The sequence below is a fragment of the Peromyscus maniculatus genome, chromosome 16 (genome assembly GCF_049852395.1).
Source record: "Peromyscus maniculatus bairdii isolate BWxNUB_F1_BW_parent chromosome 16, HU_Pman_BW_mat_3.1, whole genome shotgun sequence".
Classification (NCBI taxonomy): domain Eukaryota; kingdom Metazoa; phylum Chordata; class Mammalia; order Rodentia; family Cricetidae; genus Peromyscus; species Peromyscus maniculatus.
Genome location: NC_134867.1, coordinates 18553405 through 18571493, shown reverse-complemented (window position 1 = coordinate 18571493; position 18089 = coordinate 18553405). Strand labels below are relative to the sequence as shown.

Here is an 18089-nt window from a genome sequence, read left to right as displayed (position 1 = left end):
TCTCTCCAAGAATATGCTTTGCATTTTTTCTTCTAAAGCATATACACATGGACTCCAGTGACAATAAGTATCTATTTCAGTTATGTTTGGGGTGTTTCCATCAACTGTCTAATTAGGTAATAAGAATGCTTCCTTGGACTGGGCAGAATGTCTTCAGAAATGATGTCTATGCTGGGATATTACCCTATAGGAATAGCTTTCTTACAGAAGAGAGTAACTGACCAAAAGAATACAGGAACATAATTCCATATTTCTTACTGTTATTATTATGTCATGGGTATGTAAAATGTCAGTCAAATGATGATATTTATTATTTGGAATTGAGATGACTCATTGGGGAAGTAACAATTATTAACACTTACGGATCTCCACTAATAGCATTTATGTGTTCATTCTACTGAGAGATTTGTAATATTTAATTTATCACTGAGAAACCCTATTCTACTATATACATTACAAAATTAAGGCACAGTGAAACTAATAATGAATTTCACAAGGTTAATGCCTGTATTTAAACTAGACAGAATGATGTGAGTCCATATAACATCCCTACTCAACACCTATTCACACACATATTATATATGTCACAGTCTTTGCTGACCCCAAACCTCAAACATAACTAGACATACTATATTTTGTGAAGATTTCTTTTTACTCAAAATAATTCACCAAATTGATCTTGTAAGTTGTTACTTATCTTCAACATGTGATTCATGTATCACTTCATCTACAAACACTTACTGAACTTTTTCAAACACAATTATAGATTTTTTTTTCCATCTAGAGATCTAAGGTGTGTGTGTGTGTGTGTGTGTGTGTGTGTGTGTGTGTGTGTGTGTGTGTGTGTGTGTGTGTATTCTTACACCACTGATCCCTACATCAAAAAGCAGATGAATGCAACTTTGGCCTCCAAGATCTCACATGTTACTGATTAACAGAAGCTTGCTGGTTTAATATATCCTGTGATTGGGCAAGCAGGGCTTTTTTTTTTTTTTTGGTCTTTTTCAACCAAGACTACTAGCTGGTAGCAGAATATCATCTGAAATAAAAACAAAGCAAAATCTACAGTAAAACTCCGCAACATCATACATGCTACTATTGTTATTTTTAAATATTAATTCTTTGTGGATTTCTTATGATGTATTTGCTTATATTTGGAGATTCACTCCACTTCCACAGGTAATGTCCTCTTTTTAATATTTTTAGACAAATTACCAAGTCCAATCTGTGCTGCCCATATACTCTTGGGTATGAGACCATCTATATAACGTAGTCAACTTGCCAAGGGCCACACCCTTAAGAAAACTGACTCTCACTCTCCCAGAAAGCATCAATTGCAATAGTGTCCCACTAAGAATGGGATGGAGTTGCTAACTCCTCACTTCAGGCTGGGATTCTGTCTGGCTTCAGCTTGTGCAGGTCTTACGCATGCTGCCACAGGCAGTGTGGATTAATGTGTCCCACAGCACTATCGTGTATATAAAGTACTGTTTCTTTGAAGAGGGCCCCTATCCTTGGATCTTGCAATCTTTCTGCCCTCTCTTCCACAATGGTCCCCAAGGCTTGAGAGGAGGGGGGGTGTGACATAGATGTCCCATTTAAGGCTGAACACTCCTGTCTCTTATTTTCTGCCTCTTGATCAGTTGTGGGCCTCTTTGGTAATAGTCATCTACTACAAAAAGAAGTTTCTCTGATGAAGGTTGAGAGATGCACTAATCTATGGCTGTAACTATAAGTCATAAGGAGTCAGTTTGATACTGTGTCTATTTAGCAAAACAATAGTACTAGGTTCTTCCCTAACACCTATAACCTATCTAGAAACATTGTTTGGCTCTAATAATGGTACCAGCTATGTGTTCCATGTTACAGAGCAGGTTTTCTCATCAGAAATCTCATCAGAAGGTGGTTAGTTACTCCCATGGTCTTTGTGCCACTACTACACCCGTGAACATATCTTGCCAGGTTAGTTGTTATTGTAGCTGCAGAGTTACAGGTGGGTAAGCCTGATGATTATAGTTCCCCCATAGTAAGCTGCAAAGCACCTTCAAGCACCATGAATACTATTCAGTAGCGAAGCTTCCAAGGCAGTACTGACTTGATTTCTCCATGTTCTGTGACTGAAATATATATGTATATAGCAATTGGGTTTGACTGTCAAGTTCTAGAGGGTCACCAGGAGCAATGGCAATAGCTTGTATTGTTTGGGGGTCTGTGGGAGCCGATATCTTTCAAAGAGGTACGTCATTACTAGCTCTGGGCTTTGTATCTGTTAGGCTGTGGTGTCTCATAGGGGCACTGTTGCTCCACTGCAGGATGATTCCAAGTACATTCTGAATATAAGGCCTGAATGAATGGAGTCCTAGTGTGAATGAATATATACTGTTGACATAAGCATGGCCATGTCAAGGACCACAGAGCCTCAGACCCATGGAGGAATGGCGAAGTCTTGCCTACCCCTGGGAGGTGAGGATCAGAGGGAAATAGCAAAGCCTTCCTTTGGTCCATGTGTGAATGTTGATAGTATGTGCAGAAAATGTCTACCATCACTTTCTCCCACCAGATATTTATGGTCTGAGGACTGTTCCCCTACAAAAATTGCTCCAACCAAGATTGGCTAAACTTGTCTTCTTGATCCAGCTGTATATAATAACCCCACCACCTAATATTTCTGCATGCAATAACCCTGCCTCCTTGTTCATCTGTATGCAATAACCCTATTTATTTGTTCAGCCAGTAGCACCACATGGAGTTTCTGGGATGTAGGAGTTTCTCCATTAGAGGTCTCAGACCACCCAATTCTAGCTTTCTGTTCATATGTCCACCTGTCTGTCATTCTTCATTCCCTACCCATCCATATGGGTTCATCCCTGGGAACAGTGCATGAATGCAATATTCATTATATATTTATATGTATGTGTATGTATGTATATATGCATGTGTGTGTATGTATGTACGTGTGTGTGTGTGTGTGTGTGTGTGTGTGTGTGTGTGTGAATCTTTTTTAAGGAAATACAAAAGAAAGAACTTAGAATGCAACAATTGTGCTATGTCTTCATAGAAACCGCAGTTGGCATAGGAGCTTGTGGTATGATACCTGGAGGGGAGACCATGGCATGCTATTTCTCAAACACTGGTACAACTTGTTTCTCTTTACTTTGTAACTCAAGGTTAAAAGACAGGATCCTGGGATCACTTTTCCACAAGGTATATGGGGCTGTGGCTTTACGTAGATGATCTGAGGCCCTCCCTCTGAGGCTGCAGTCCATCCCTTAAACTTTCACAGTGAATGTCACTCTTGATTTTGGGTGCTGTTTTTTGAATTGACACTTCAGAATCCTAGGACAATGAGCCCTTGTTCTGGAATGTGGTTTTGAGTGTGTCACTGTTAAATATTTCTCAGATTCCTAAGTGGAAGGAGTTATATTTAAAAACAAAGTAGCTGCCAGAGAGAGTACCTTAAATAGGACCAGTCTTGCTTTCTTGCTACTTAAAGACACTGTCTTCTTCAGGATAGACTTCTCTCATCTGTAAAATATGGTGGAGGTAGACATGCTTCTACAAGTGATCCAGAGGAAGAAACAGGTTTTATACAGAATGCTTGGAACAGCATCTGACTCCTGAGTGCAATTTGCATAATTACAGTTACTACCATGCTGTTTAGGAAACCATATGCACATATTAAATTTAAAGTGGTCCTTTCAGGCTAAAGAGATGGCTCAGAGGTTAAGAGCACTGGCTGCTCTTCCTGAGTTCAATTCCCAGCAGCCACATGGTGGCTCACAACCATCTATAAGAAGAGCTAGTATCCTCTTCTGGTTTTCAGGGACACCCACAGGCAGAACATTATATACATAATAAGTATAAATAAATCTTTAAAAAAAGTGTTCCTTTCAAAACTATTATAATTCTGGGTCCACCACTAACTGAATATGATATGAAGATAATATAAAATAATTTCTCCAAGTTTTTAAACCCTTGTTCCAAATAACATTTATCATGTTCCTAAAAATTCATTGTTTATTATGTAAAGATTACATGACAAAAATCAATTTTAAAGTTGGTAATAAAATTTTTCTCTTTCTTTTGAAAACAATTGTTTCTATAGGACACCAAACAGTAAAATAAAAGCATTGTTCACTTTGGAGAATTTGCCAACACAAACCTTTGAAAGACCCTGAAAACTAAGCTCCTGGGCTGCTGTGATTCAGATGTGTTCATAATCCATCAAATAAAAATATGGTCAATTTTATTCCTGCAGTAGTTAAGGAATCTAACTAGAAAGCATGCTTCAAGATGATCACTGGATCCTAGCAGTAAAGTAAGCAGAGGACCACGATGGACCAGACCTATCAGAAGCCCCAGCTCTTGGCACTGCAAGACACTGAGTGGTGGCATGTCTGGAGGTGTTTGAGCAGTCTCCCGTTTGTCTTAGTGCAGCCATTGAAATGAAGATGGAGGATTGAGGGTGAGCTCAGTGAATAGAGCTTGCTTGTCTGACATGCATGAAGCCCTAGGTAGATAGATTGTCAATGCAAGCAGTGATAAAACTAGACCTGGTGGCATATGCCTGGAATCCCAACACTAAGGAGATGGGTTCAGGAGGATCCGAAGTCTGTGGTCATCCTTGACTATGTAGTAAACTGGAGAGCAGCCTCAACTACATGAGACTCAATTTTTTTTTCAGTTAAATAAATTGAAAAGAAACCACTGAGAGAGTGCAAGCTATGATGCCATCATTCATGGAGCTAATATAAAAGGAAGCACAGAATCTCAACCCTTTAGCCAGCAGCCACTATTTTATTTTCAAAAACTAGGCATCACCTACCTCTGCACCACTGATTCTATAGAATTTTACTCTCATGCTGTCCTTCAGTGTTTTACAGAAATAAATGTTTGCTCTTCATCAAGAGAGATTTCTTTTTGGAGTTAACTTTAAAACTGATTTGTCATGTAATGATTACCTAAGAGACAACACAGTGACAATCATGTAACCTAATTATTATTATTATTATTATTATTATTGTTGTTGTTGTTGTTGTTGTTTTTCAAGACAGGGTTCTGTGTAGCCCTGACTGTCCTGGGACTCCCTCTGTAGACTAAGCTGGCCTTGAACTCTCAGAGACCTGCCAGCCTCTGCCTCCTGAGTGCTGGCATTAAACGCATGTATCACCGCCCCCTGGATCATGAGTATTATTTTAAACTTTCATTTCAAGACATGTAATTGTAGTTTGTAGTTACCTTTTCAAGCATTTCGCTAATAAAGCAAGGGTCCTGATTTTGTGTATCTTCCCTTCAAGCAGAGTAAAAAGTCTAATTATACAGTACTATGTGCAAGTAACCATTAAAGCAGAGTTGAGTAAAAACATTACCAATTTTAACCACAGTTTTACTTTACAGTAATTATTACTCTGTGATTGGTAACCACACAAATCAAGAGAAAATGAATGGGAGGTGTACAAGGCTCTGGCATGAACATTTTGAAGGCCTCCCCATCACAGGAAACATATTAGGATCTATGCAATGGATCATTTTGTGAGTCCGTGTTTTCTTTTGTCCCTGTTTTCTATATTTAATATTATTAGTCCCTATTGTATCTGGACCAAGGGCATGTGTCAGCAGTTGAAGTCATTTTCCCTTTTGGTCACAGCTGCAGACTGGGGTTATTTGTGATGACCCCATACTCAAAGGGTCACCATAAAGTGACCTTCAACATCTAATAATCTATTCAAAGGACTAATATACATGTTAAGTGGAAACGGGCAGATGGCAATATCGGCCGCAGATGAGCTTTTTGTCATTTGTAGAGGCTGGCACTCTGTTCTAGCCTAGATGGTGTATTTATATCAATAAGATATCCTCAAAAGTTCTAGGACACCACAGAGTTCCACAGATAACTTTGCACTAAGATAGAAAACAATACTTAAGAATTTTGTTGAGTCATTGAATAGAATCAACAGTGACTTTGCTTAGTTGGTGGAGCCTTGTTCACATAGTAATGATTCCTTCCCTCCTAATTGCTCGTACCCTCTAAAATGCCTGACACAGCTCTGCCTGCTGAAGATTTCATTGGGAACAAGGTGGTTGTGCTATAATCACTATTTTTGCAAAGCTTAGTAAAAAAAATCAAAGACCAAAGAGCATGGGACTGCAAACAACTTCAGCACATCATTCAATCTGGAAACGGTGCAATTGTGGAAGAAAATATAGCAAGCTCAGGAATGCTGATTTGTGAGAATGTGAATCCAGAAAAATTCCAGAAGCAAGCCGCTTTCCACCAACGACTCATCAAAGCCTCTGGAAATGGTTATATGTCTCTAGAATTGAGAGGTAAATGCTCCCGTGATGGTAAGAAGACTGACCAAGAGCCATGACATGCCTGTCCTTCCTGCAACCAGCAAAATGAAGTTCTGTTCAAAGGCCATGAAGAGCAAAGCCAGGGGACTTGGGACCATACAGCAGAGGGTAGAATAGAGGAGCCCAATTGCAAAGAATTAATTGGGAAGTTTCTCTACAAAATGTTCAGACTCCCCAATAGGTTGAAAAAATCCATAATTAGCTTTTCTGGTAAATATATTCAAAGAATCTTCTTTTGGAAATTTAATCACCCTCAAAGAAGAACCTAAGGGCACTAATACCAGGGTTTCCTAAAGTAACAACCCAGCCAGATCACACTAGAAGGAAAGGCTAATTGAGTCTTTTCTTACATAGTTGTAAACTGACTACTCAGAAGACAACAGATCACACATGTTTTAAGAAGGAATCTAACTGAAGAGACACAAAAACAAAGAGTAACATGTTCTAGATAATAGAGATGAGTTGAAAAATAAAACATTGTGTCAATGAGAAGGAAAAAATAAATAACAGATGCACATTTAGAGAGCAGGAACTATGTCTGTAAACTAAAATTATAATACAATGAGTTAAAATGAAATGAAAGGCAAATATAGTGAAATGATAGAAAGGTGGGAAATGAAATAGGAGCATTTTAAAAATTGCTTATGTACCCCACATCTGAATAGTAAGAATGTGTCAGTACGAGTAAACTATTTTAATGAAAGGGGAATCTTGAGCATCTCTTTGTTACCTTTGGGGTTACCTTCACCCACTAACGAACAGGCTGTGCTCATAGACTCATAGTTCAATGTAATCTTTAGCCACTGCCTCTAAAATTGAAGATGTCTAAGCACCCTCCTTCTGTCTTCTTATCCTCCAGTGCAGCTGGCAGCTCTCCCACTTAGATAGATACTGATTTAAGTCCACAGTCTAGGCTATATGGTTTCATGTAGCCTAGGCTGGCCTTGAATTGAACTTGGAACTTCTCAATCCCAGCTTCCACCTCCCCAGTGCTGGAGGTTATGTGCATAGGCCAAAACACCCACTTCAGTCTATGCTAGGAACTGAACCCCTCCAGGGCTTTGTGCCTATGAGGCAACCTCTTTACAATTGAACTCGGCCACAGAAACCACACACACCTTTTTTCTAATATAAGATAATGCTGTGTGCACTGAGCTGTCATTAAACCTATATTCTCCACCTCAGCCTCTTGGGTGCTATAAACCAGACCCCCTTCATTATCCTATTCTGAAACAGACGCTTGGCCATACTATGGTGCTCTCTTCTCTCTCTCTCTCTCTCTCTCTCTCTCTCTCTCTCTCTCTCTCTCTCTCTCTCTCTCTCTCTCTTTCCCGCCTGCAATATACAGAGATAGAGGATTTAGCAAATGTTTAGATTTGATTTCCTTTTGGTTAATAATTATATCTTCAAGTCATTTCTCTTATCTTGTGTCTTACTATATGAGCAGGTAGGATGATCCAAGCTATTACTTATATACTTTGTTTAGAAAGCTCCCCTGTTTATGGAGAGCAATGTATAGTCTTGGCAACAACCTGGGTCGTTTGGGGGTTCCCACAGGACCCCTTTGGCCAAAACTGCAATTAGATGTAACACAATCCTGGTACTGGAAGCTTCATTTGGTGACAAGAGATGGCCAGTTGAGGTTCTGTCTCCTCCATTCTTTGGTGGTTTCATTTAGTTTGCCTTCATTTATGTATACATCTTGAGAAGTTTCTACTGTATTAGATTTCCTTACTACCCCTCAAATGCTACTTAAATTTGGCTATCTCTCCCTGTGTTCCCTTCCTTGTCCCCTCTTCACTCTCCCTCCCACTTAATCCCCCTGTTCTAGTGCCCCCCACCCACCCAAAGCTATCTGCTCTATTTCCCTTTCCTAATAAGTTCTATCTGCCCAGTCTTTTAGTCTATACCTAACCACTGTAGTTCTGTGGGTTGTACCTTGGCTATCAGTGACTTAACAGCTGATATCCACATAGAAGCAAATACATACCATATTTGTCTTACTGAGTCTTCGTTACATCACTCAGGATAACTTTTTCTAGTTCCATCCATTTACCTGTGAGTGTCATGATGTAATTTTTTAACAGCAGAGTAAAACTCTATTATGTAAATGTCCCAAATTCTCTGTATCCATTCTTCTGTTGAGGGACGTCTAGGTTGTTTACAATTTCTGACTATTATGAATAGAACAGCAATAAATGTAGTTGAGTAAGTGTCTCTGTGGTAAGAAGAAGCATCCTTTATGTATATACCCAAGAATATAACTAGATATATGTATAAGCATATATACATATAACTATGCATTAGAAATTCTGCAAAGTTACAGAGTATAAATAAAATTTTTCCTTGGGAAATGTTGGATATCAAAGTTTCAGTGGACTGAAGAAAAAAGTAACATATACATATGCACACACACATACATACATACACACACATATACATGCACATACAGACATGCACTCACACACCATGTACACACACGAGTGTGTACACAATCAGAATTTCTTAAGTTTCCAGAGGAAAGATGTTCTTGAGTCAGGAAGTCTATATTTTCATTAAGAAGGAAGCTCTCTTAAAATGTTCACATTGTTGTTATCCTGGGATTTATTTTAATCAAGTCTGCGGTAGACAAGTCTATCTTTTGGAATGTTGGTACAAATCAGGGTATCTTGTCCTACAAGATTCACTATCACACTCCTAGCAACTTGTTTGTAACACAAGGGCCACTGCTAGTGAAGGGATGTTGTTGTGGGATTTGTAGTAAACAAGTTAGAAAATATATTTTTTTATTCTAAGGTTCAACTGGAAATTTTTAAGGAATACTTGTGATAACCCAAGGAATAATTCAGAATGTTACTAACTACAGCTCATTGCTTAATCAAAATAATGACTCCCAGAGTTACCTGTAAGGAACCACCATACAAATGTAATGGTTACTGGACACTCTGCAAGGTCACATAGTATCTATAAAATTTCTCCTCAGGAAATGTTGTATATCAAAGATTCAGTGAACAGAGGAAAACAATAATTGTATGCATCTACTGTATGAATTTCAAAAGTTCTCCAAGTCACACAGGTAGAAAGGTTTGTGTATATGATTCTAAGTTTGTATTCTGCTATGCAGTGTTAACTCTGATCAATCATGGCTGGCAAGGATGAATGTTCTGAGAAACCTAGCGATGCGGAAAAGATTTTCATGGGAAAACCCATCAGCAGAATGGCTTGTCTACAAAGATTCTAACAGTACTTCCAGTCCAATACACATTGGACCTAGATGTGCATATTTAACCCCTAAATGACTGAAGTCAAAACACTGCAGGAAACAGGATAGCAAAGAAGTGTTCCTGCAAGTGTGTCAGTGAATCACGTGATCGGAAAAGTGTGATGTATTGTGTCCTTACATCAGTTACACACTAAAATGTGAAATCATATGTCAAAATGCTATATCTCTCAGTGTAAGAGACTGAACTTTTTAGGAGATAATTAAGATAGAGAAGGAGGAAGGAGGAGGAAAAGAAGGAAGGCAGGAGTAGAAGGAGGAGGGAGGGGAAGAGTGGGGGGAGAAAAGGAGAGAAGGGGCATGAAGAGGGGGGAGAGAGATCTGCCTATGAACCTACACCAAGGTAAGGCTATATGAGTACACTAAAAATACGTGGTGGTCTTCAAGCCAAGAAGAGAACGGTCCCTAGAATCTGACCATCCTGGCACCCCGGTTTGGAACTTTCTACCCTCCAAGAACATGAGAAAAAAAGAGCTACCAAATCCATGGCAATTCATGATGGCAGCTCACACCGAGAAATCAAAAGAAAGATGTGCTTTAGTACGGAAGCAAGGCTTGCAAACAGGACCTCTAAACTTGGGGTGAGAGCAGGGTGTAGATGAGATCTGGGTCAGACGCCAGGGAAATTATTTGACTGTGATGGAGCAGGACTCCTAAGCATGGTCAAGCCAGTATTTAATATAATAGGAGTAGTCACTCAGGCAATAAGATATGTTGCTCAATTCCTCATCCTAACTAGAATACTACCAATCTGGCAATGCCTCCATTGCATAGAGTTTGAGAATTAGCCGGTTATGTCTTCGGTGGTTACTATTTGGCACATGCCAACATCTCAGTGAACCAGTGAAAGTAAAGTTGATGCTGAAGTTAGTGGATATGGGGTCTGAACTCATTCATGTATTCACACCCCGAATACAGTGACACACTTCAGCAAATCAGGGGGAAAAAACACTTTCTTTCACTGAACTTCCATCCTGGACGTTATGAAGCACATATGAAAAATCAAGAGAAGACAGTCTCCCAGACATTCTCCATACTCAATGTCCAGGTCATCTTCCAAGTAACTCACACAGCTCCTAGTATGTAGTTGGCAAGTACTTGAAATAAGAGAAATGCCTACTATCAAAGAGCTTGTCACATACTTGGTAAATATTACTTCTTTTTCAAAGGTGCCAAAAGATTCTTGTGGGTCACAGCATTTTGTACAAAGGTATCAATCAACTTTATTCTCTAAAAGACATTTTCATCATCTTTAAAATGACCAAGAGCCTTGGAGCTGGAGAGATAGATCCGCTGTTAAGAGCAGTGGCTGCTCTTCCAGAGAACCAGGGTTTGATTCCCTGCAGCTACTTGATGGCTCACAGTGCTCTTCAATCCCAGGGAATGTGATGACCTCTTCTGACCTCCACTGGTACTGCACATGCATGATGCAAAGACATGGAGCGAAAACATATACAACATAAAATAAGTAATAATTTTGAAAGACAGTCTTATGTAAAAACCAAAACTATTAGAATAAAATAAATTTTTCTTAATATATCGTTCTCCAATATCTTTCTGAAGCCTTACCTCTCAAAGATTTCAGCCTGTGTGGCATAGGGAGGATCTTAGAATACACTGAAGGGCTGGTGAGATGGCTCAGCAAGGTAAAAGTAGAATCACTTGCTGCCAAGCCTTGGGAATCCAAGTTTGATTCCAAGGCCCCATTTGGTAGACATAAAGGACTCCCACAAGTTGTCCTCTGATCTCCACACATATGCTGTGGCATGTTTGTGTGTGTGCATATATGTACACACAGAGGAAGAGGGGGAGAAAGAGGGGGGAGAAAGGAGAGAAGAGGAGAGAGAGAGAGAGAGAGAGAGAGAGAGAGAGAGAGAGAGAGAGAGAGAGAGAATAAAAATTAGGCATGGAAAAGAAAGAAAAGGAAAGTGAAAATCCACCATGACTCATTTGTATCCAATGATTACTCTCTTGGTGTTCCTAGAAGCCTGCAGTGGGCAGTTTCAGAGTCTTCTAATGGTGTTTGTTGTGTGACACTATTCCTGGAGAGATGGGGGGGGTTGGGGGGGGCAGAACTTAACTGAAGTGCAGAATAGCACCAAAGTTCCACTTGGTGAACCAATGAGCTGGGGGGGGGGGGGGTTTCCAGGACTGTGGGTGAGGGGAACTTACAGGAGCAGAAATGACTCAAAGACAGCTGCATCCCCAAGCCCAGCCCCAGGGGTGACAGCTCACACAAGCTGGAAACCTGGAGCACACTGCACAGCCTGCTGGCCACTCAACCACTTGGAGGGTGTCCTTTCTAGGTAGCTCAGTTGGTCTGAGCCTCTCCCAGACAGTTAGCAGGGTTTGGTTTCTTCTAGGCAGTTTGGCTCATCTCTTGGCCTCTTCCAGGCGGCTCAGTTGGAGCTTTTGCTAAGCAGTTCTTTTGTTATTGTTATTGTTGTTGTTGTTTTGTTTTTTCAGTTTGTCTTGTCTGAGAGTCTTCTCAGCTTCACCTATCTGAGAATGACACTCTTCAGTCTTTACTGATTATATACTCTTGGGATGGGAGGAGGCTAGTACATCTGGTCAGTTTCAGGGACTTCTTAAAGCTATTTTGAGTTATTTACTTCATTCTTACCGAACTTCCCTGCAGGACAGAATGTTGCAATCTCTGAGGGAACGGCTGCACCTCCAGGGAAGGGAGACTTTATACCTCCTCTTGTCTCCATTCATTTTCTCTCCTAATTTAGGAGGCAAGTTCAAATAGTAAATTCTTCTGCATAAATAATTGGAGAATTTTTTTTCATGATTGCTTTCCTTGTTTGGGGATTTTTGTCATTCTTATTAGCCACACACAAGGTTGATAGGCCAATAGATTTTGCTGGGCTCTGCCTCCCAGGTGCTAGGGTCAAAGGCTTGAGTCATAAACTTCCAGACTAAATGCCAAATTGGAGACCTACTTGCATAATACACACAGTTTAAAAATGTCCCACTTTTAGAAATAATTTTTCATAATCTAAAAATCCATTCATAAATGGATGTCTCTATAGTCCATGTAGCAAAGTAAATTGGTCTTTTGTTGTTTACAAATAAACCTTATTTTCCATTATTGTTTTTGGGCAACCTATGTTCTTGCATATAAAATTCAAAATCAAAATAACTATGTGAGCCACTTGTACCAGCTGCCTTTTTTATTCATTGTATACTTGAATAAAAAAAATTAAAGTAAAAGTAAATGTTTTTCACAGCATAACTTTGAGTAAATAAGTAATTATGGTAAATAAATTACTGCTAGAGACAATGCTGAAGTTAGAGACAAACTGGACTTATTCCATTTTTTCTTCTTATTTGAAACAATGTTTTGTACGTCCTTTTATTTCCAACATGAATGCACAAATGCATGACCTTGGCTGGCTACAGACAGGCATCATTTCAGGAAATTTCCTTCTTTTGTGTTTATCCCATGGATCATTGCAGAAGCATAAGTTCACAGTTTGCTGCTTTCAGCGCGTGCTTATAATTTCAAATGCCAAATAAATACAGCCTTTCAAGTGTCAAGCAGCTCTTACCGAAGAGAGACCCCTTTGCCAACAGGAGTTCTCTCACAGGACTAAGTCCTTTGCTGGCAAGGTAAGTTCCGGAAACAGATCTGAGTTGAGACCTCCTCCATGTCTGTTTTGATTGTTGAGAAACCCATAAGGTGCTGACAAAGAGTGCTACCGTGTGGCCCCTACAGTTAGGACCCAGTAAAAACCTCTGCCCTGTTTCTTTGAAGGTAGAATACTGCTAACCTTAGCTATACTGCGTGAGGCTCTTCATCAGTGGCATCACCGTACTCACATCTATCGGAGACTTACTTGAACATTACAAACACTTTAAAATGTCCCATGCCGGGCGGTGGTGGCGCACGCCTTTAATCCCAGCACTCGGGAGGCAGAGCCAGGCGGATCTCCGTGAGTTCGAGGCCAGCCTGGGCTACCAAGTGAGCTCCAGGAAAAGGCGCAAAGCTACACAGAGAAACCCTGTCTCGAAAAACAAAAAACAAAAAAAACAAAAACAAAAAAAAAAAAAAAGTCCCAATTTTAGGAATTCCTGAGTGACTACAATGCTACCTCATTATGTTATCATAGATTAAGTCTGAAATATGAAGAATTCAAAAGGAAAGTATCTAGATATCAGAACATGCATTCCTATCACTAGTTATTTCAAGCGTTCTTCTTTCACATAAAAATGTAAACACTATTATGATACACACTTGTTTCCTTGAATATGGGTGTTATGTGTGCGGTAATCCACAGTAAGGCTAAGAGAGGATTGTAGGTGTGGGGTCAGGAGCCAGCATCTGGTAGGAAAACGCAGGAGAAGGTTTAAGCTCTCAGGAAAGAACTTGGGTTCTGAGGGGTGGCCGGAATGGCTACAAATGAGAGGCTAAGGAACAGAGGAAGGTTTGGGAATAGAATCCTCAATTCTGGAGGTACGGAAGCACTTAACTTTTAAATTCACTCACCCAGGGAACCACAGCTTCTTGAATGTGACTAGCATATAATTGAAGAGCACAGAAAAGAATTGGTACATAGGTACAAAAAATGAGTTCATAATGCAGGTTATAAATAGGTTTTTCAATGCCTTTTGAAAAACCCATATATGTTCAAAAAGTCTATCTTTTTTTGCTTTGGGGGATGGTATGGAATGAGGGGATGTGTTTCATCCTTTGCCTTAAGTAGGCATTCGGTGACTGCTTTGGTGCCAGCCTGACTCATTTCCATCCTCAATCCCTGTGGAGTTAGATGAAATGTTGTCTATACCTGTGAGTAGGCGTCCTTCTATACTGAATGCTCCACGTGAATTGAAAGCAGTATTAGCTCTTTCAAAACTGTTCTCTTGGTTCCGATTAAAGATAAAAATAAAAACTAAGTTTCCGCACAAGACACCAGAGGCTTTTTCTCACAAAATCTCTAATTCACATTCTCAACAGCGTTTGCTGTCTTTCTTGAAAAAGTCCTTCCTGAAACCTGGCTTTTCCTACTCTGGCCTTTCCCTATAGTTTTCACCTAGGCAGGGAAGGTCACACACACACACACACACACACACACACACACACTGTCACCAGCCTTGGGTGTGTGTCCTGTGTCCAGTCACACTCACTTAAAACTTCCTCTTTGCTTTTGTGTGTCAAATAAACCTTCAAGTTTATATCTTTATTTATTGAAACAAGGTCTCACTATGCTTTGGCCTCAAACTCACAGAGATTCTCCTGCCTCTGCCTCCCAAGTGCTGGGATCAAACGCTTGAGCCATAAACTTCCAAATTAAATATCAGTCATGATTTTAAAAAGAAAGAAAGAAAATAAAAAAGATCTTTGATCAAGGGCATTTTGCAACTATGGATCATTTGTGTATAATTTGGCATTGACAGAGGTTTGAAATTACTGTGACAGGTATTTTCACATTGTTTCTGCTTATCCGATAAAAAGACATATTGTCAGAAAAAGTATGGAGACCTTGGATTCCACCAAACCCATTTGAAATGAGAATTGCTCTCAACCAATTAGAAAGGGGTGGAGGTGGGAAGGACAGTCCTTGTGATGAAAGTGTAGTCTAATGACAGAAATGTCCTCCTCAGTAGGGAATGGATACAGTGTGTTTAGTTCACTAGCCATGACTCCCAACCTTGTGCTCCTAGAAGCACACACTGTGCACCACATGCTGGCCCCTGGAAGCCCAGAAAAGAGCAAAGGAAATCCGATTCCCATGTGCTCCCAGTAAAATATTCGAATGTGTTTCAAAACAGAAGGTTTGCTTGAGAGACAAACATGGAAGACTAAAAGCGCAGAAAATGAATCTCCTCTATGTAGAGGCAGACCATCCATGCAACACAAACCTACAAAGCTAAGAGCAGCTGTGGTAAGTGATTTATGTGGGGATAAAAGTTGTTTTTAGAATATGTTTGCTGCAGAGGGTAGCATTCTGTAAACCCATTGTATGTTGCAGCTTAAGAAAAGCACGTTTGAGCTGAATTTAAAAGTTAAGTGCTGTGCTAACCTCCTCCAAGGATTGTCCACCAATCCCCACCCCATGCCTCACACAGCCAGATTCCCCATGGGCCTGGGTCTATACTCCCCCTCATCAAAGGCATCGGTGAAACCTAGAAGCTGTTAGGCTGTGGTGGGCATTACTTTAGGTATTCTTCCTAATGCCTTCTGTATTTCAGAGGCAGTCTACAGAGGTCAGCTAATGCAATCCCACTTTGACTGCTTATTTGAATTTTGGATGCTAAGGGCCCTGAACTGATTCTCTGAATTTGTCATGCTCCTAATTTAGTTATCCACAGCTGCCTCATTAGATTTGAGGCCCTTTCAAGAGAATATTGATTACTGCAACTCCTCATCATCTGGTAACAGTGTGCACAACTGTCTATTCTCCGGCTCCATTTCCTTGACCTACTAATGGGTGCGTGTTTCATTTTCTCCTTTTCTTGTCACAAGATTCATGGGAAAGTTCTCAGATTATAATGACTTGATCATTTAAAGCAGGACTTTTAGTAACTCGAGGTGTTAGCCTTTGGCTTCCATCAATTTTTTCTGGTGTTTTCAATCCATCCTGTTATCTCCACCCTTTGTGCTTAGATCATCCTGCTTGTGCTTTTCTTTGTAGAAGGGGGCTATAAGAATGCTCATGCACTAAAATGTGGAACTTTTTCTAACTAAATGAAATAGACAATTGGGAATGTTAACAGGTGAAAACCCAAGTATAACCACTTTTTAATGTGGTTATATTTAGTAATCTGTACTATCACCAAAAAGGGAAAAATATAAAAATATATGTCACACATAAACTTCTCCTTCCCATGGTTCATTCTCTTAAAAAGTGTTCAACGGTCTCTCAAATAATCCAAGAACTGTTCCAAACAGTGCAGTAAAGATCAACATGGTCAGCCATCATGGAGCACAGGGTCTGTGGAGGATACACCCTAGAAAAGAGGCAGTCACATCATGGTATTATAGGGACTTTAATGGGCAGGTGCAAAACAGTGAAGATCTAGAGGAGGGGCATGAAGTGAAAGAATTGACAGAGATCTAAGAACAAGGGGCATCCAGCTATCACCAAACAAGTGACAAACCTGCGGATCAGCTGACTTCTCTGGGTGGAGAAAGAAGTCAAGAAGTGAGAGGAAGCCAGGTAGAAGAGTGAGCAAGGTCAGGTGACATGAGGACAGAGGAGACAGGGGAGGAATTCCATTCTATAGGTTCACCAAAGGAGGACACAGGAGGGACCATTGGAGCAACAGATCCTGTACGTGCTGGTTTGGGATACCTGTGAGCTTCCCTCTCGGGTTTCTGGTAGGAATGAATTGTGTCAACAATAGAGGATCTTGTTTGGAAATGTTATAGTTTAGTAGATAGATGCATTTAAGAGGTAGCTGAAATCCCTGGTTCCCTGAGTGCTTTATTTCAAACATCTTTGAATTCTTTCTTTCTACTCATTTACAATTCACTCATTCATATTATATCCATGGCTCTCCTTCTCAACAAATTTCAGAATTATGTGCTTAAAACTATTTTGCAGGTGAGGTGACTTTGCCCTTCTCATTATTCATCTCTAATTGCTCTGTATTTTTTCAAGTGTAAGTTGACGTAATTGAAAATGCCAGAGCTTGACTTAACGTACAACATAGAAAGTACAAAATAGGCTATAGCATTACATTAAAAGAGTCGCCTCTATGGAGCTTTAATTCCCCGGGCTTGTCAAAAGTTGTTAAAACATTGCTTGCCGTTTTTGAATATAAAATGTAGGCAGACATGTACTAATACATCAAAAAATGACACTTTGTCAAAGAGAGCTTTCATGGGAGAATGTTCTGAATAAAATGTTTTCTTTTAAAAAGAATCCAACCTGCTTAACATTCCAAAGCAAACACAAAAGGACACAAAATGCTTGAGTTTACTGTGGGATACCGCAGTCAACTTCATCTATCCTTTACTCTGTTGTTTCTTGGACTCCGTAAAACTGTTTCCTCAAAGAATGATCAGTTTTATTGCACGATAATCCTAATCTGATGCAAAATAGAAGTAGCCCCGACTCTCCTCCAGATGGACTCTCTTCGGGCTTGCTAACACTTCTAATATGACAGCGATGATGCAGTTGGCTGTGTCTACCATTGGGCTCAGTGTGATGGTCCGGGTAGCACCCGCTCCCCTATCGGTGAGGAGCATCTGCTGCAGCTCACAGCACTGTCCATAGATGAAACACAGAACTGAAAATCTCACACTGCTTTCTCAGGAAGTGTCCTCCCCCAGTCATTTAAAAACCTTTTTGCCTCTGGTAAGATGGTAGCCAGGAAAGGATGAGAAGAACAAGATCAGTAAGACAGATGTGCCTGCATGCCAGTCTCTTCTTGTCCTCAGTGGGGCCCCTGTTGCAGGTGCTCTCTGTGGTGGTTCCAGTTCTCCAGGCCTTTTAAGGATGTCCGA

The 18089-nt window shown here is 40.2% G+C and overlaps 1 protein-coding gene and 1 long non-coding RNA gene across 4 annotated transcripts in view; one reads left to right on the top strand and one right to left on the bottom strand.

Moving 5' to 3' along the window:
- The window catches only part of Hs3st5 (heparan sulfate-glucosamine 3-sulfotransferase 5), a 281180-nt gene that overhangs the window by 144390 nt on the left and 118701 nt on the right, over positions 1 to 18089 (top strand). The gene's annotated exons all lie outside the window — the stretch shown is intronic.
- On the bottom strand, positions 8234 to 14628 carry LOC143268951 (uncharacterized). 2 transcript variants are annotated; one of them, XR_013045200.1, is made up of 3 exons: positions 13875 to 14628; positions 12258 to 12360; positions 8234 to 8528 (listed from the first exon to the last, which is right to left on the bottom strand). It is a non-coding gene; the product is annotated as an uncharacterized LOC143268951 (long non-coding RNA). The 2 variants fall into 2 exon arrangements; XR_013045201.1 differs by lacking the exon at positions 8234 to 8528 and adding an exon at positions 10560 to 11048.